Below are 20,519 nucleotides of genomic sequence, written 5' to 3' on the forward strand. Positions count from 1 at the left end.
ACAGAAGTATGCTTGAGGTCTTCCATGGACAACAGAAGATATCTTTTGGTTTTCTCTGAGCCACAGAAGATATTTGGAGGTCTGCTATTGGTAACAGGATATATGTTGAGGTCTTCTATGGACAACATAATACATTTTGAGGTCTTCTATGGTACCAGAAAAATTCTTGAGGTCTTCCCTGGGCAACAGAATACTTATTGACCTCTTCTATGGACAAAAGAAGATATCTGGAGGTCTTCTAGTGGCAACCGAAGATCTTTGAGGTCTTATATGAGCACAAGAAAACATCTTGTGGTCTTCTATGTGCAACATAAGACCACTTGAGGTCTTCTATAGGCAACGGAAGACAACTTGAGGTCTTCTATAGGCAACGGAAGACAACATGAGGTCGTTCATGGGCAACAAAAGGTATCTTGAGGTCCCTTATGGGCAATATAATGCACTTACAGTTTTCTGTGAGCACCACAAGACATCTTGAGGTCTTCGGCATGCTCAGTAGTGCGATTCTGTAACTCCTTAACGACAGAATTAATGACGAATGTCGGTAGTTAACGATAATTTTCGGTAAGTGCTATTCTGTATATCAATTTTAACAATTTTTGTCGTTAATTACCGAAAATTATTGTTAAGTTAACAACCAAAAAAAAGTTGTTGTTAAGTCTTAACGACAGTACATTATTGCAATATTTTGTTGATTTCTTTTAAAAACGGCCGTTTTATATGAGCATATGTTATGTTAATGAGGAGTGTACATAAGGTAAATTCTGCCTTATTGAGAAAAATCTTCTTAAAGCGTTTACATAAGGGTTAACTATGTATGATAACATGGGTCAGCTTCGCCACTGTTGTGCTTTCGCCAGCGCCGATTTTATTGAATCTGCATAAAGATCATCAAAGTTCTCTTTGATCTTCGATTAACTCATAAATTTCCTTTAGACCACCTTCATATAGCATCAATTAAATCGGCGCTGGCGAAGGCGCAACAGTGGCGAAGCTGCCCCATGCTATCCTACATATGAAGACTACGCTAACCTTTGTTTTACTTACTAATGAGGAAAAACGTTATCTAATGCTTCAAAAGAACTCAAGTGTGGTACTGCTATGTAAGACCTATACCAATGTCCGTAACACTGTCTTTCTAGGAGGCTCTCGTTGGCTTTAATTTAGCATTGAGGCCAACACGTGAATAGTATTACTATAACCTACTTTGTTCTGTGATAATCTTATAGATTTTAACTCAGCATCACTATCAATCAGAATGCTAAAAATGGCGTATAAGCTTGGATTTTCGAACGTTTCATACTCTCCGCTATGAGAAATTTCATTTAATGTGGGCGTGAATTGAATATGTGAATATATAAACTCAAATGACGGTAACGTGGATCCACGATCACTGGCGCTGCTTAAGTCATGTCAAATATCAAAGCTGAATTTCCATACAGAGCGCCACAACCCAAAATATGATCCCAACTTTTAATAAAAAAAAAAAATACAACTGCGCTTTTAAAAAAGATTAATGATGGTTTTATCACTTTTATTACTTTTAAATCACACACACAATAAAAACATTTTAACAAATCCTTCTTTACTGGCATCCGTATTCATCCAAAAGACACACATTTGAGCCAAATTCCTTCAAAAATCTGAATTGTTTCCTTCTTAAACGCTTTATGTCTTGTACTCGCGACGAAATAATGTTTTCAGCTTCAAAATATATTTTAATTAATATTAAAATATAATATTTGACATTTTCTTCCTATCGATTTTCGTCGGTATGAGTTAACGATTTCTACAATCGTTAACATAAAGTTACAGAATAGCACATTCGTTAACTCAGCCGAATATTTTCGTTAACAACCGATGTCGGTTCGTTATTAAAAAAAGTTACAGAATCGCACTACAGGTCTTCTATGTACAACAGAATTATTCCTTTATATGTTCAGATTCTCCCTAAGGATCCTGTAGGCCATAGATTTCCTGTAGAGGTATTCTGTAGGTAAAAGAAGAAGACAGCTTGAGGTATCTGTAAACAACAGAATACCGCTAGAGGCATTCTTCTCGTATAGGCAAAAGAAAACCTTTGGATGTTTCTTTAGATGACAGAAAATCACTTGACGTCTGGAGACTTATATAAACAACAGAAGACTTCTTGAGGTCTGAGGATTTTAAAGAATATTTTTATAGACCAGCAGGTCACAAATTTTTGAAGGACCTTCATACCAAGAAACGTGAATTTTTAACGAATTTTTATTCAAGGACCTCCACACTAAGAGACCTAGTTTTTTAAAGATTTCTTATGACCTCCCCACCGAGAAACATGCATTTTTAAAGACTTTTTCAGTACTAAGATTTTTTGGACTTTTTTAAGAATTTTTTTCACCAACAAACCTAGACTTTTTAAAGAATTTTTTCAAGGACCACCATACCAAGAAACGTGGATTCTTTAAAGAATATTTTTCAAGGACCTCCACACCAAGGAGCTTTGAATTTTTTCAAGGACCCCACACCAAGAAACGTGGATTCTTTGAAGAATTTTTTTCAAGGACCTCCACACTAAGGAACTTGGAATGTTTTCAAGGACACCACCCAAAGAAACGTGGATTCTTTAAAGAATTTTTTTCAAGGACGTCCACACTAAGTATCTTGGAATGTTTTCAAGGACCCAACACCAAGAAACGTGGATTCTTTAAAAAAATTTTTTTTCAAGGACGTCTACACTAAGTATCTTGGAATGTTTTCAAGGACCCAACACCAAGAAACGTGGATTCTTTAAAGAATTTTTCCCAAGGACCTCCACACTAAGGAGCTTGGAATTTTTTCAAGGACCCCACACCAAGAAACTTGGATTCTTTAAACAATTCTATCTTTAAAAAATTCTGCCAAGAAACTCCACACTAGAAACGTGGTTTTTTAAAAAAATTTTTAAAGAACCCAGACAAAAAAAACAGTTTTTTAATGATTTTTTTAAATATCTTTTTTCCAAAAAAGCGTGGATTTTTAAAAGAATTTTTCAAGGATCTCCGCATTAAGAAAACTTTTTTTAATGATTTTTTTTCAAAGAACTTTATTCCAAAATTTGTGGGTTTTTTTTCAAAGTTCTCCATGCCAACAGACGTAGATTTTTAAAGAACTGTTTTTTTTTTTTTTTTTTTTTGAATTTTTAAAGAGTTTTTTTATGGACCTCCACAAGAAGAAACATATATTTGTTAGAAACATTTTTTAACGGCCTTCATGCCAAGAAACATGGAACTTTTAAAGAATTTTTCAATAAAAAAACGTGGATGTTTTAAAGAATTTTTCAAGGACCGTCATACCAAGAAACTTGGATTTTTTAAAGATTTTTGAAATGCATTCGTAAAGAATTTTTTTATAGGACTCAGGACCCCAAACCGTGAATTTTTAATGAATATTTTTCAAAGTCCTCAAATTATTTAAAAAAATATCTTTAATTTGATTTTTTTAATTTTTAAAACCACGGTGCGTATACTTCATTCCTCCACAAATCAATCAAGTATACGTCATTAGTGTTAATATTAGTTATACGCTCCCTCAGATTATTTTCATTGATGATTAAGCAAAGAGTCACAGTATGTTATGAATGGGTTTTTAGCCTTATCTCAGGACCAGTCAAGAAATGTATATACATATAACCTTTTTGCTCTCTTTACCCAACATTGCCTCAAACCTGCAATGGCCACTTCAAAGTGGTTTGTATGAGTAAATTTGTGTTAATTGCCCGAAAATATTCCCCATCAAGCAAACAGTTTCTTCTTTTAATAAGTCGCCTTTCAATCCCATGTGGGCTGCCATTAATTCCTAAACATTTTTAAGGAAACATTTGGCATTTAAATGCCGACAATGTAATCATGAAATTTCACAGACAAAAACTTGTTGAGAGAAGAAGAAAGTTCTTTAATTCACAGGCATTTAATTACAACATTTATATTTTTTCACATATGTTGGGATAAATTTACATCTTTGGTCTAAAGGATTTCATTAAAGAAAATTTTTGTTTTTAAATTTGATTTCAGAAAATGAAAATATTTTTTTCATGATATTGGATTCGCAAACATATATTTGGATATTTATAAGAATTTTCTCATGCTTGTCAAATATTTTTTTTCGTTTTGTTTATTTGAATCCAAGTCTAGCTTTCGTACTCCTTCACATATGTTACCGCGTCTCAAATGACATTTGAAGAGGCATAAAGAAAATGTTTCTCGTTAATAAACTTATATTGCCGAAGCTTTAGGCCCAAACAAGCAGGCCTCATTTGTTTAATGACATTCAAATTAAGGCATCAACTTACAGGAGTTCGTGCATCATATTTAGCGAAAATGAGACAATGTATTTATTCAACATGTGTGTTTAAAGGTTTCAAGGGGGAAAGCTCCTCACATACACGCAAATAAAGAACTTCTGCCACAGTCCCAAATACTTCACAAAAAAACGAATCTAATTTTAATTAAAAGCAACATCTAAGAAAGAATTTCATATGTCTCCCATGAGCATTTCCCTGAAGAAATGTCAAGTCAATTTTATTTCTGCAAAATCTGTGTAATTGATAAATGCTTTCGTTGTATTAACTGAATATGCACCTCGTCGTCTAGGTTGGAGAGGATAAGACATATGACATTCTAAGTAAGACATTCATGAGTTCAACGCCTGTAATTATAAAAAATTGTTCTTCATCTGGCAAAGAGTAGTTAAAATACACGCTGTAATTAAATCACAGGCATTGAAGATATTTTCTTGTGAAATTTCATGATTTAAGTCTAGACATTCAAATGGCAAATACTTTAATATAGTGCTGGGGATTAATTAGTATATAATTAAAAAAATATTGGTTTGAGAAAGTGAATACATTTCTTAGAATCACCTTTGGCACAACAAACCAAGTGTTTATCGAAGGTTTAAGACTTAAATACGCTTAATACGTTTAATAAATCTCTTTGATCAAACATGTTTGAAAAAACGAACTTGGGAACGTATGATTTATTTTAATAGCAATGGGCGTATAATTTGTTTAATTGACAGAAAATAAAGTATACGCGCAGGAGTACATAAAATAATACATAAAGGAGGAGGTGAATGAAATTAAAAGAAATATTTATGTGTGAATAAGAAAAGTGGATTTTCAAAGAATTTTTTCAAAAAAACGTAAATTTTTAAAAAAAAATTTCAAGAAACGTGGATTTTTTAAAGAATATTTTTTAACAAAACGTGGATTTTTAAAGAATATTTTTAACTAAACGTGGATTTTTAAAGAATTTTTAACCACGTTTTGGATTTTTAAAAAAATTTTACTCCACAAAACGTGTTTTTTAAATAAATTTTAATCCACAAAACGTGGATTTTTTAAAGGATATTTTTTAACAAAACGTGGATTTTTAAAGAATTTTTTAACCACGTTTTGGATTTTTTAAAGGATTTATACTCCACAAAACGTGTTTTTAAAGAAATTTTCAATCCACAAAACGTGATTTTTTTTAAAGAAATTTTCAATCCACAAAACGTGAATTTTTTAAAAATTTTTTCAAGAAAAGTAAAACCAAAAAAAGTGGATTTTTCAAAAGATTTTTTTCAAGGAAATCCAAACCAAGAAACGTGTATTTTTAAAGAATTTTTTCCAGAAAATCCAAAGCAAGAAACATGGATTTTTTAAATTGTTTTTAAGAAAATCCAAATCAAGAAACGAGGATTTTTTAAAGAATTTTTTCAAGAAACTCCAAACAAATAAACGTGGATTTTTTAAATATCTTTTTTAAGGGAATTTTTACTCCACAAAACGTGGATTTTTAAAGAATTTTTACTCCACAAAACGTGGATTTTTAAAGAAATTTTTACTCCACAAAACGTGGATTTTTAAAGAAATTTTTACTCCACAAAACGTGGATTTTTAAAGAAATTTTTAATCCACAAACCGTAAATTTTATAAAGATTTTTTTTCAAGAAAATCCCAATAAAAAAGCATTAATTTTTTAAAGAAATTTTTAAAAATAAATCAAAACCAAGAAACGTGGATTTTTAAAGTATTTTTTTTTTTCAAGAAAATCTAAACCAAGAAACGTGAAGGATTTCATTAAAGAAAATTTTTGTTTTTAAATTTGATTTCAGAAAATGAAAATATTTTTTTCATGATATTGGATTCGCAAACATATATTTGGATATTTATAAGAATTTTCTCATGCTTGTCAAATATTTTTTTTCGTTTTGTTTATTTGAATCCAAGTCTAGCTTTCGTACTCCTTCACATATGTTACCGCGTCTCAAATGACATTTGAAGAGGCATAAAGAAAATGTTTCTCGTTAATAAACTTATATTGCCGAAGCTTTAGGCCCAAACAAGCAGGCCTCATTTGTTTAATGACATTCAAATTAAGGCATCAACTTACAGGAGTTCGTGCATCATATTTAGCGAAAATGAGACAATGTATTTATTCAACATGTGTGTTTAAAGGTTTCAAGGGGGAAAGCTCCTCACATACACGCAAATAAAGAACTTCTGCCACAGTCCCAAATACTTCACAAAAAAACGAATCTAATTTTAATTAAAAGCAACATCTAAGAAAGAATTTCATATGTCTCCCATGAGCATTTCCCTGAAGAAATGTCAAGTCAATTTTATTTCTGCAAAATCTGTGTAATTGATAAATGCTTTCGTTGTATTAACTGAATATGCACCTCGTCGTCTAGGTTGGAGAGGATAAGACATATGACATTCTAAGTAAGACATTCATGAGTTCAACGCCTGTAATTATAAAAAATTGTTCTTCATCTGGCAAAGAGTAGTTAAAATACACGCTGTAATTAAATCACAGGCATTGAAGATATTTTCTTGTGAAATTTCATGATTTAAGTCTAGACATTCAAATGGCAAATACTTTAATATAGTGCTGGGGATTAATTAGTATATAATTAAAAAAATATTGGTTTGAGAAAGTGAATACATTTCTTAGAATCACCTTTGGCACAACAAACCAAGTGTTTATCGAAGGTTTAAGACTTAAATACGCTTAATACGTTTAATAAATCTCTTTGATCAAACATGTTTGAAAAAACGAACTTGGGAACGTATGATTTATTTTAATAGCAATGGGCGTATAATTTGTTTAATTGACAGAAAATAAAGTATACGCGCAGGAGTACATAAAATAATACATAAAGGAGGAGGTGAATGAAATTAAAAGAAATATTTATGTGTGAATAAGAAAAGTGGATTTTCAAAGAATTTTTTCAAAAAAACGTAAATTTTTAAAAAAAAATTTCAAGAAACGTGGATTTTTTAAAGAATATTTTTTAACAAAACGTGGATTTTTAAAGAATATTTTTAACTAAACGTGGATTTTTAAAGAATTTTTAACCACGTTTTGGATTTTTAAAAAAATTTTACTCCACAAAACGTGTTTTTTAAATAAATTTTAATCCACAAAACGTGGATTTTTTAAAGGATATTTTTTAACAAAACGTGGATTTTTAAAGAATTTTTTAACCACGTTTTGGATTTTTTAAAGGATTTATACTCCACAAAACGTGTTTTTAAAGAAATTTTCAATCCACAAAACGTGATTTTTTTTAAAGAAATTTTCAATCCACAAAACGTGAATTTTTTAAAAATTTTTTCAAGAAAAGTAAAACCAAAAAAAGTGGATTTTTCAAAAGATTTTTTTCAAGGAAATCCAAACCAAGAAACGTGTATTTTTAAAGAATTTTTTCCAGAAAATCCAAAGCAAGAAACATGGATTTTTTAAATTGTTTTTAAGAAAATCCAAATCAAGAAACGAGGATTTTTTAAAGAATTTTTTCAAGAAACTCCAAACAAATAAACGTGGATTTTTTAAATATCTTTTTTAAGGGAATTTTTACTCCACAAAACGTGGATTTTTAAAGAATTTTTACTCCACAAAACGTGGATTTTTAAAGAAATTTTTACTCCACAAAACGTGGATTTTTAAAGAAATTTTTACTCCACAAAACGTGGATTTTTAAAGAAATTTTTAATCCACAAACCGTAAATTTTATAAAGATTTTTTTTCAAGAAAATCCCAATAAAAAAGCATTAATTTTTTAAAGAAATTTTTAAAAATAAATCAAAACCAAGAAACGTGGATTTTTAAAGTATTTTTTTTTTTCAAGAAAATCTAAACCAAGAAACGTGAATTTTTTAAACAATTTTTTGCAAGAAAATCCCAAGCAAGATACGTGGATTTTTTAAGAATTTTTTCAAAAATATCCAAACCAAGAAACGTGAATTTTTTCAAGAAAATCCAAACCAAGAAACGTGGATTTTTTCAAGAAAACCCAAACCAAGAAACGTGGATTTATTCAAGAAAATTCAAACCAAGAAACGTGGGTTTTTTTAAGAAATTTTCAAGAAAATCTTAACCAAGAAACGTGGACTTTGTAAAGATTTTTTGTTTTCAAATAAATCCAAACCACGAAACGTGATTTTTTAAAGAATTTTGTTCCAGAAAAATTAAACCAAGAAACTTGAATTTTTAAAGAATCTTTTTTAAGAAAATCCAAACGAAGAAACTTGGATTTTTTAAAGAATCTTTTACAAGAAAATCCAAACGAAGGAACGCGGATTTTTAAAAGATTTTTTTTTTTTTTGAAAATCTAAGCCATGAAACGTGGATTTTTCAAAGAATTTGTTCAAGAAAATCCAAACAAAGGAAATCCAATTTTTTCAAATCCAACTCCAAACCAAGAAACTTGGATTTTTTAAAGAATTTTTTCAAATCCAACTCCAAACCAACAAACGTGGATTTTTTAAAGAATTTTTTCAAATCCAACTTCAAACCAACAAACGTGGATTTTTTAAAGAATTTTTTCAAGAAAATCCAAACCAACAAACGTGGATTTTTTAAAGATTTTTTTCAAGAAAATCCGAACCAAGAAACGTGGATTTTTTAAAGAATTTTTTCAAGAAAATCCAAACCAAGAAACGTGGATATTTTTAAAGAATTTTTTTCAGGAAAATCCAAACCAAGAAACTTGGATTTTTTAAAGATTTTTTTTCAGGAAACTCCAAACCAAGAAACGTGTTTTTTTAAAGATTTTTTTTCAGGAAAATCCAAACCAAGAAACGTGGTTTTTTTAAAGATTTTTTTTTTTCAGGAAAATCCAAACCAAGAAACGTGGATTTTTTAAAGAATTTTTTTCAGGAAAATCCAAACCAAGAAACTTGGATTTTTTAAAGATTTTTTTTTTTCAAGAAAATCCAAACCAAGAATCGTGGATTTTTTAAAGATTTTTTTTCAGGAAAATCCAAACCAAGAAACGTGGATTTTTTAAAGAATTTTTTCAAATCCAACTCCAAACCAACAAACGTGGATTTTTTAAAGAATTTTTTCAAATCCAACTTCAAACCAACAAACGTGGATTTTTTAAAGAATTTTTTCAAGAAAATCCAAACCAACAAACGTGGATTTTTTAAAGATTTTTTTCAGGAAAATCCAAACCCACAAACTTGGATTTTTTAATTTTTTTTTTCAGGAAAATCCAAACCAAGAAACGTGGTTTTTTTAAAGATTTTTTTTCAGGAAAATCCAAACCAATAAACGTGGTTTTTTTAAAGATTTTTTTTTCAGGAAAATCCAAACCAGGAAACGTGGATTTTTTTAAAGAATTTTTTTCAGGAAAATCCAAACCAAGAAACTTGGATTTTTTAAAGATTTTTTTTTCAAGAAAATCCAAACCAAGAATCGTGGATTTTTTAAAGATTTTTTTTTTTCAGGAAAACCCAAACCAAGAAACGTGGATTTTTAAAGAATTTTTTTTTCAGGAAAATCCAAACCAGCAGAGGTGGGTTTTTTAAAGAATTTTGTAACCACGTTTTGGATTTTTTAAAAAAGTATTTAACCATGTTTTGGATTTCTTAAAGAATTTTTACTCCAAAATCGTGTTTTTTAAAGAATTTTATAATCCACAAAACGTGAATTTTAATTTTTTTTTTCAAGAAAATCCAAACTAAGAAACGTGGATTTTTTAAAGAATTTTTTAAGGAAAATCTCAACCAACAAACCTGAAGTTTTTCAAGAAAATCTAAAGCAACAAACGTGGATTTTTTAAAGAATTTTTTTCAAGAAAATCCAAACCAAGAAACGTGGCTTTTTAAAGAATTTTTTCAAGAAAATCTAAACCAAGAAACATGGATTTTTTAAAGAAATTTTTAAGAAAATCTCAACCAAGAAACATGGATTTTTTAAAGAATTTTTTCAAGAAAATCCAAACCAAGAAACGTCGATTTTTTAAAGAACTTTTTAAGAAAATCTCAACCAAGAAACGTGGATTTTTTAAAGTAATTTTCAAGAAAATCCAAACCAAGAAACGTGGATTTTTTAAAGTAATTTTCAAGAAAATCTCATCCAAGAAACGTGGATTTTTTAAAGAATTTTTTCAAGAAAATCCAAACCAAGAAACGTCGATTTTTTAAAGAAATTTTCAAGAAAATCTCAACCAAGAAACGTGGATTTTTTAAACAATTTTTTCAAGAAAATCCAAACCAAGAAACGTGGATTTTTTAAAGAAATTTTCAAGAAAATCTCAACCAAGAAACGTGGATTTTTTAAAGAAATTTTCAAGAAAATCTCAACCAAAAAACGTGGATTTTTTAAAGATTTTTTTTTTTTCAAATAAATCCAAACCACGAAACGTGGATTTTTTAAAGAGTTTTTTTTTTCAAATAAATCCAAACCACGAAACGTGGATTTTTTAAAGATTTTTTTTTTTTTCAAATAAATCCAAGGCAAGAAACATGCATTAGAATTTTTTCCAGAAAATCCAAAGCAAGAAACGTGCATTCTTTAAATATTTTTTGAAGAAAATCCAAATCAAGAAACGTGGATTTTTTAGGAATGTTTTTCAAGAAAATCCAAAACAAGAAACTTTGATTTTTTCAAGAATTTTTTCAAGAAAATCCAAACCAAGAATCGTGGATTTTTAAGGAATGATTTTCCAGAAAATCCAAAACAAGAAACGTGGATTTTTTAAAGAATTTTTTCAAGGAAATCCAAACCAAGAATCGTGGATTTTTTAAGGAATGTTTTTGAAGAAAATCCAAAAGAAGAAACATAAATTTTTTAAAGAATTTTTTTCAAGAAAATCCAAACCAAGAAACGTGGATTTTTTAAGATTTTTTTTTAAGAAAAGTCAAACCAAGGAACATGGATTTTTAAAAGATTTTTTTAAGAAAAGCCAAACCAGGATTCTTGGATTTTTTAAAGATTTTTTTAAGAAAATCCATACCAAGAAACGTGGATTTTTTAAGGAATCTTTTTCAAGAAAATCCAAACCAAGTATCGTGGATTTTTTAAAGAAAATCCAAACCAAGAATCGTGGATTTTTTAAAGAATTTTTCAAGAAAATCCAAACCAAAAATTGTGGATTTTTTATAAAAATTTTCAAGAAAATCCAAACCAAGAATCGTGGATTTTTTAAAGAATTTTTCAAGAGAATCCAAGCCAAAAATCGTGGATTTTTTAGAAAAATTTTCAAGAAAATCCAAGTCAAGAATCGTGGATTTTTTAAAAAAATTTTTCAAGAAAATCCAAACCAAGAAACTTGGATTTTTTAAAGATTTTTTTTTTCGAGAAAATCCAAGACCGTAAGAGAAAACCTTCTAAAATTGTCTTCTATAGATATAAGGCCTCCAGAAGGGTATTGTATATAGAAGACCTTCTAAAAAGTTATTCCATAAATAAAAGATATCCCATAACGTCTTCTATAAAAGACTAGCAAATGCCCGCTACTTCGTATGCGGAAAGGGAACAAAATATATATAAACAATATTTAATATGGAAATGGTGAACACTGGAGATCCTATTGTACCAGAACCTATTTTTATTATCAATATTTTTTAATTTAATTCCTTTTAGTATTGTACATTGTAGTCCCTAAACAGCTACCAAATTTTTTATTTCGAATTTCCAAAACTACGATCTCATATCACAGACATACACCAACAGGGAATCATATTGCAAATTTCAGACTTGACTTCTGGTTTTACCCCTTCACTAACACAGCATTCCCTCCCAGTACGAATTTCCAAACACTAAACTTTATCTCACCCCTTCACAACAACAATAACGCATATCCACAATTCAAGGTTATAGCTTTAGCAGTTTCGCCCAGAACCCGAATAGGTCCATAAAATTTTCAGCATTCAAAATGGCCATAAAAACTCACCTGTTCCTATGTCCTCATATAACGGCACCCCTCGACGTAGTGTATTTAAAAGAAGAACAAATCTATATCGTCCAATTTTCTTTAAATTTATACCTTGACTACTCAGAGGATATAAAAGTTTAATTTAAAAAATGCGCACATCAATCCACTTTTATTAGAAGATATATTTTGAATATTTAGAATATTTTGAAGATCTTCTGCACATTTCCAACCGAAATTCGGAATTTGTGGCAAAAAAGGTTAGAAAAAAATGTTTAACAAAAAATTGTACTTAATGTACATGGGTATGTCAACTGTATATAACGGTAATTTTTTTGGATTCATTTTTTATTATCAGGGGGTAAATACCTTATAGTTAAAAAAATTGTCTCATTGGACCACGTTTTCAAATTAACATACTAAAGCGGTCAGAACAAAATACATTTTTTGAAAAGACACTTCACGTTTGACTACTTCATTACATTATTTAGAAACGCCTTGGCGTTAACATAAAATCAATGGAACAATATTCAGTACAATTTTTCAACCTTAGAACTTTGTCTCAAATTTAGGTGTGATCTTCATAACAAATATTTTTCCATTTCGTACTTTTTGCACAAATAGCGTATTTCCAAATTATATAATCCCAACTTTGTTCCTACACCCCACGCCAAATTTAGTACCTTAACTGTTTACACAATACCAAAATTCCAGTTCTACCCCTTTACAAAATCACAAATTGTACACGACTTTCCAAAAACTATTTGATATCGCAGCTCTATCCGTTCACCTAAATCCAAATTATAGCCAATGAAGTTCCATTTAGCACTTTTCCATAAGTACGAATCTCCAAAACTACCTCAATCCTACACTCCAGCAGTAATCTGTAGCGCATTTAGTACCAATTAGTACTGCTTTGTGCACATTAGTACGATTTCCAAAAGCTGCATCTATATCTCAATTCCATATTCCAACAGTAATCTTGATTCCAAATTTCAGAATTCCAGTTCTTCAAATCCAAATCCAAATCATTCAAACTCAGTACCATTTAGGACTTTTCGACCTTTGGTACATCTTTCTTACTCTTCATCAGTGACCCCCATTCCAAATTTCGGGTTTCTGGCCCTATCGTTAGCCCATATCCAAACTGTACTAAATTTAGTACCATTTAGTTCCTTTCGTGCACTTATAGTTCGAATTTCCAATTTCAGGATTTCAGCTCTATCCGTTCACCCAAATCCAAATTGTACTAAATTTAGCACCATTTAGTACTTTTCGTGCACTTATAGTTCAAATTTCCAAAAGCCTTTCTTTGTTACTCTCCACCAGTGACACTAATTTCAAATTTCAGGATTCCAGCTCTATCCGTTCACCCAAACCCAAATTGTACTAAATTTAGTACCATTTAGTACTTTTCGTTAATTTTTAGTTCGAATTTCCAAGAGCCTTTCTTTGTTACTCTCCACCATTGATCTAATTTAAAATTTCAGGATTCCAACTCTATCCGTTCAGCCAAATCTAAATTGTACTTAATTTAGTATCATTTAGTATTTTTCGTTCATTTTTAGTTCGAATTTCCAAGAACCTTTCTTTGTTACTCTCCACCATTGATCTAATTTAAAATTTCAGGATTCCAACTCTATCCGTTCACCCAAATCCAAATTGTACTAAATTTAGTACTTTTCGTTCCCTTGTAGTTCGAAATTCCAAACATCCTTTGGTACATCTTTCTAGCTCTCCATCAATTACCCTCATTGCAAATTTCAGAGTTCTAGCTCTTACCGTTTGCAAAAGAAAACCATAATTAGTACCTTTTAGTACTTTTAGTACCCTTCTAGTTCGAATTTCAAAAAAACCCTGCCTTATCTCACCCCTACATACCAACAACAACCCACACTCAAAATTTCAAATTTCTAGCTTCAGCCGTTTCGTCTGGGGGTTGATGAATCAGTCAGTCAGTCAGTCACTCACCTCACTACTCTTTTATATATATAGACGATCCCGTAAAGGGTTCTTTCATGGGTTTCCAAAATTTTTTTCAAGGACCTCCATACCAAGAATCGTACATATTTTAAAGGCTATTTTTCCACGGACCTCACGACCACAAATCGTTGGTTTTTTAAAGAATATCCACGGACTTTAAGATTTTTTAAATAATCTTCCACGGAAAATTCTCTAAAAATACACGTGTTGTGGCTTAAAACAAATTTAAGAATTCTCGTGGTGTTAATATAAAGGAGAATTGAAATAATCGAATGCGTATAAGTTCTGTCAATAATCATCCGTCACCATGAACTTCGTTAATATTAATCATAACACAGTGTGGACCTATTGTTTGAGGCACACCAAGGAAATCTATAATGAGTGTAATGTACTTATCTCACAACGTCAAAAATAATAATACGCCACCATGTTACCAATTAATAACAATCATACGCTCCCACTTCCATTGTTATTGAACTTTAAGTGTTTTTATGATTTACAATTGAAAAATTAACTTATAATTCAATTAAGTCCATCGCCATAACGTGTATAACTAACATTTGTTCAAAACTTTTTTACTTCCTCGTAATTTTTTATTAAGTATTGGACACAGCAATAAATTTGTTAAAGAACAGATCGAAGGCGAGAGCAAATGAAACATTGAAATATTATCCTGGCGATTTGAAGATGAAAGATTACTTTGTGTTGCTTTATACAGCATTTATTCCATTATAACTTACTTCGCCTGCTCCTCCTCCTCTTGATAAAACACACCATATGGCGCTTATTGACATTTTAGTGTTACATCTTTTGACCCATTTTCTTTTTGCTTGAGTATCTTATAATGTTGTAAAATGTGATTATATAGTAACAAAGGAGCGCAGCTTTTCAAAGGGGGAGTGGAGAAGAAATGTCATGATTTAGTTTTCCTGTTTTTAGTAGATTATAAGTTTCAATCTGAGAATGACTTTGTCTTGTTGTTTTTCTTATTGCTATTGTTGCTCTTTTTCTTCATGTTGTTATCCTTGTAAAATGTTTTCAGCTTTGTAAACGCTCAACTTGCTTGTTTGAGTAACATAACTTGAAGTGTGTTGAGATTTAAGAGAACTTAAAGTTTTTAAAACAAAAGCTAGAAGCAGTATTAAGCATGTTGAAACGAGTATAATGTAACATAATAAATGTTAAGTTGTATATATAAAGTTATAAAAATTGTTTTATGGGCTGAGAGGCATGAACGTGTTGCACAGATGCAATGAACAATATTGTCTTCTTCCCTAGTATAACGAAAATATTAAAAGGATAAATTTTATAGTAACTGAAAACAGAATGTTGGAAGCATTATGAATGGGAAAGTAGTCTTTTGAGATACATGGGGTTTAAAAGTAACAAAAGTTCCTTAAATATCATGAGTCCGGAGTGGCGTATGACTGTTGACAAGACTTATACGCAATATATTTATCTTCCTTTATGAAACAATTTGAACGAATTTTTAAAGAATTTTTCAACCCTCAACACGTGGATTTTTTATTTTTTTCCATGGTTCTCAAAACCACAAAACGTGGATTTTTTAAAGAATATTTTTCCATGGACCTCAAGACCGCAAAACGTGAACTTTTTAAAAGTTTCCTTTCCATGGACCTCAAGACCACAAAACGTGGATTTTTAAAGAATATATTTCTTCTTCTTTTTTTTTAAAGAATATTCTTCTTCTTCTGTATATAGGAGGCCACCTAAAGTGGTATTTTACATATGGTAGACCCGCCAAAGGGTTCCTCTTTAGATAGAAGTCCTCCCAAAGGCGTCTTCTGTAGCTGGAACACCTTCTTAGGGCCCTCTTTGGTTAGAAGCCCTCCTAAAGGTGTATTCTATAGATTGAAAACTTCTCAATTTATAGAAAACCTCCTTAAATATTATTTTATAGATAGAAGGCATCCTAATGGGGTCTTCTGTATATTAAAGACCCCAAATGGGGTCTTCCTCAGCTAGAAGACTCTTAAAGTGGTCTTCCATGAATAAAAAATTTTCTAAGGGGGTCTTCTATAGATACGTGCTTTTTTACAATTATAAAAACTCCTAAAGGGGATTTGTTTAGTAAAAATAACTCTTAAGAGGGTAGACGACCTCCTAAAGAGGTCTTACAAAGGTTTAATCACTCCTAAAGGAGACTTACATATTTATTTAAAAGACCCTATGGGAGTCTCCAATAGATAGATGACCTCGTAAAAGGGTCTTCTATTGATAGAAGACTTCATAAAGGGGTCTCCTTTGGCCAGAATATCTCATATATAGGTCTTTCATACTTAGAAGTCCTCCCCAAGAGGTCTTCTACTGATAGAAATACTTCTCAAGTGGTCTCCTCTAGATAGATTTTTTATAGATAGAAGACCAGCTAATGGGGCCTTCTATATATAGAAGACTTCCTAAGAAGGTTTTCTGTAGCTAGAAGACGGTTTAAATGGGTCTCTTTGGCTAGAAGACCTTTAAATCCGATGAATTTAAGACTTCCTAGAGGGGTTTTCTATAGATATAGATAATCTATTTTACAGATAGAAGTCCTCCTAATGGATCTTCTGTCGACAAAAGACCCCCTAAATGGGCATTCTATAGATTTAAGACTTCCTAATAGAAAGAATTTGGGTGCCACCGTGGTGCAATGGTATGCACACCCGCATTGCACGCTGAAGGTCGTGGGTTCGATTCCCCGGCTAGTCAACATCAAACACTTTTCAACGGTGGCAAAATACCCCTCAGTAATGTTGGAGACATTTTCTGAGTATTTCAGCCTTGTAAAACTTCTCTACAAGTGGTGTCTTAGACACGCCGTTCGGACTCGGCGATAAACAGTAGGTCCCATATCATTGAGCTAAATATGAATCGGGGTGCACTCATTGATATGAGAGAAGTCTCCCCTATCCCGCTTGGGATGTTTGTGGAAAAATTATTATTATATAATAGAAAGAAGACATCCTAAAATGGTCTTCTATAGAGGGAAGGATTATATATAGACAGAGTTTATATATAGACAGAGGTCTCCTAACGGTGTCTCATATCGATAGAAGACCTCCTCAAGGCATCTTAGTATATAGAAGGCATCTTAACCGGGTCTCCTGTCGATAGATTGAAAAATTCCCAGTTGATCGAAGATCTCCTAAATGGTCTTCTATAGAAAGAAGGCCTCCTAAAGCGGTCTTCCATAGAAAAAATTCCTGTTTAAGGCGTCTTCTATAGAAAGAAAACCTCTGAAATGGGTCTCTTATAGTTAGAAGTCCTTCTCAGGGGGTCTTCTTTTTATAAAAGTCTTCCTCAAGGGGTAACCTTTTGATAGAAAACATCCTGAAGGAGTCTTGTATATAGTAGGTATAGCAGCAGCTCACCTAAAGGGGTCTTTGTAGGTAGATGTCCCCTTAAACGGGTCTTTTATAGATAGATGACCTCCTAAAAAATTATTTTATACACTCCACGTCAGTAGAATAGAACACCTAAATTTCTGTTAATGTTAGCTTATTTATCCCTTATCGAAAGAATCTACGTTTTTAATTTTGTAGAGATCTAAAGTCGATAATGTTTCATATCAAACAGGGAAAAAATTATGCTTCTAGTTCTTCGCGAAATGATTTTCTGATCATTTTTCCGATAGTACTATGAAAAATAGGCACATATTTATTTTTGGTCATCAGGATAGAACAGTCACTTTATTTTTCCGAATTTTGAGATATAACGGTTGTTTTCATATCAGATTATCTTCCTCCAAATCTGAAGCATATTTCATAGACTTTAAATCCCCACAAGATTAAAAACGCAGATTCATTCGTTTGGGATAAATAAGCTAACATTAACAAAAATTTAGGTGTTCTATTATACTGACGTGGAGTGTAGATAAAGATCTATTAAAGGAGTGAATTCCTAAATGTTCAAGCCTCCTTTGTGGGAACTAAATCGCTGTCTTTATAAGGCTTTTTCCAGCCTCCTTTGCAAAGCTAAATCATATAATGTCCACTATGTCGTACGATTAAAATTAATGTTATACCTGGTGGCGTATAAATGCTGACAACATGTATACGCCACCGATAATTCATTTATAAGTTGGATTGAATAAAATAAAATACCTAAAATACCTTCAAGTTTCTGTTTTTATTCCTTTTAAGCCGCTCTGCCTCATATTCCATTAGGAAAATAAATGCTTCTGTCTATTATTGTTTTTCTGTTTTTGATTTTCTTGTCCTTGCAATTGTTTTCTGTGTTTGTGAGAGTAGCACTTTTTTAATCAACTTTTATGGCAGATACAAAACGAAATGGGATTTTAACGATTTTTAATCGATTTCTTTTCTCAAACAAAAGAAGAAAAACATTGGTGATTATTTTCTTCAATACATTTGCTTGGCTAAGAATTTCAATTGTCTACATTTTTGAAAAAATCAGGAAACCAATATAAATGTTGTTTGGCATAAACAGATTTCAATTAATAGCTAACAATGGAAGGTAAGAAAATAGAAAATGGATTTTTTAATTGAACTCTTTACTTCCCCTTTTATTGAGCCCTTTTATAAAAGAAATCCCAAACAAAAAATAAAGAGGCAAGAGGCAAGAAAGCCGCAATTGCTTTCAAAGTTATTGTTGACTTTATTTGTGGCAATACATACCACGGTGCTCTTGAAACAATTTTAAATGGAAGGTGCTTACACCTCGGAAATTTTTGCGGATTCTGAAACTACAATGTTTATAGATGAGAACAATCAAAAAACAAAAAAAATCGCCGGAGCGCTTTTTAAATAAATCGCGATTTAAGTTGACATTTTTAGGGGTTGTTTAGGTTTTCGCGATTTCGCTTAGAAACCACATTTCCTATCAAAATGGGACTAAAACAAATGTTGTAGATATGAAAATTCTCTACAAGATTGACCTTTATGATATTCTCGTCGGTTTTACCGTTTTTGAGATATAGAAATTCAAATTGGGACAATTCAAATTCAATTCAATTCTGTATCGCCCCCTTATAAAACAATGTCATGACTGCAAATTCCCAACTTAAACTTATATATCTAAAAAAATGTTACAACTAAGGATAAGTTACTTAAGCCAGTCTTCTAGAGAATTTTCAGAGCTTTAAGATTTTCTCAGGTCACATGTCGATACGACTTACCGTATTCAAGCAAATTCGCGAAACCCTAACAAAAAAAACTAAAAATGTAAACTGAGCTTCCTTATCTCAAAAATGGTACAAGCTGGGAACAAATGATAAAGTCAATCCTCTAGAGAATTTTGACAGCTACAACATTTTCTTTAGCTCCATTTCGATTGGACTTGCGGTTTTCAAGCAAAATAGTAAAAACCTAAAAAACACCTAAAAATGTGAATTTTGACCGCGATTTATTTAAAAATCCCTAAAGCGATTTTTTCTTGTTTTTGGATTTTCTCATCTATGAACACTGCTGATTCAGAATTCACAAAAACTTTCCCTGTGTAAGCGGTTTTCATCAAAAGTTAGTTAAGGCGCACCCTACATAACATTGTTTTATAAGGGGGCGATACAGTCAGTGCATTGTCCCAAGTTGAACTTCTATATCTCAAAAATGGTAAAAACTACGAAAATACCATAAAGGTCGATCTTGTAGAGAATTTTCAAAGCTACAATATTTGTTTTAGTCTCATTTTGATAGGAAATGCGGTTTCTAAGCAAAATCGCGAAAACCTAAACAACCCCTAAAAATGTCAACTTAAATTGCGATTTATTTAAAAAGCGCTCCGGCGATTTTTTTTTTGTTTTTTGATTGTTCTCATCTATGAACATTGTAGTTTCAGAATCCGCAAAAACTTCCGAGGTGTAAGCACCTTCCATTTAAAATTGTTTCAAGAGCACCGTGATACTCTATGCATTGGGGTGTATGAAAGAGTGTGTGAGTGCTAAACATTACTTGGCATAAACAGAAACTTATTCTTAATTTATTGCTTCCCATTTGCTATCTCTCAATCTCCTCCCATTCAATTTCTTCTTGTGTTCCCAGAATATTGATTTGTTTTTGTGGAAAGCATTTTTTTTTTGTACACGTTACTGGGGTCGTATCTTGGTGACGACATTTCCATTGAATTGTACGTGTCTATATGCGATTTTTCCTCTACTTCCTGATACCCTTTTAATTTACTTTGCCTACCCCTTACCTCTTCACCGCTTCATTGGTTGAAAAATTAAATAACCCCAATATTTTGCAAAATATTTTGGAAATCAACAGCCAATGTATTTGCCAAACAGCCTTAAATATTTTTTTTGATGAGGTCAGTTTTTTGGTAATTTGAAACTTGTTGGCAGTCTTCGATTTCAATTCGTGCTTTTGAAAAAACAATTGTTATGAAATTTTGTGTAAAATCTATAT

General features: G+C 31.2%; 1 protein-coding gene across 3 annotated transcripts in view; it reads left to right on the forward strand.

The window, feature by feature from the left end:
- The window catches only part of LOC141403902 (adenylate cyclase type 2-like), a 184,970-nt gene that overhangs the window by 18,591 nt on the left and 145,860 nt on the right, over positions 1-20,519 (forward strand). The window lies entirely within an intron of this gene.

This window comes from Musca autumnalis, unplaced genomic scaffold, assembly GCF_047663935.1.
Source record: "Musca autumnalis isolate F117 unplaced genomic scaffold, ASM4766393v1 scaffold_4, whole genome shotgun sequence".
Lineage (NCBI taxonomy): Eukaryota > Metazoa > Arthropoda > Insecta > Diptera > Muscidae > Musca > Musca autumnalis.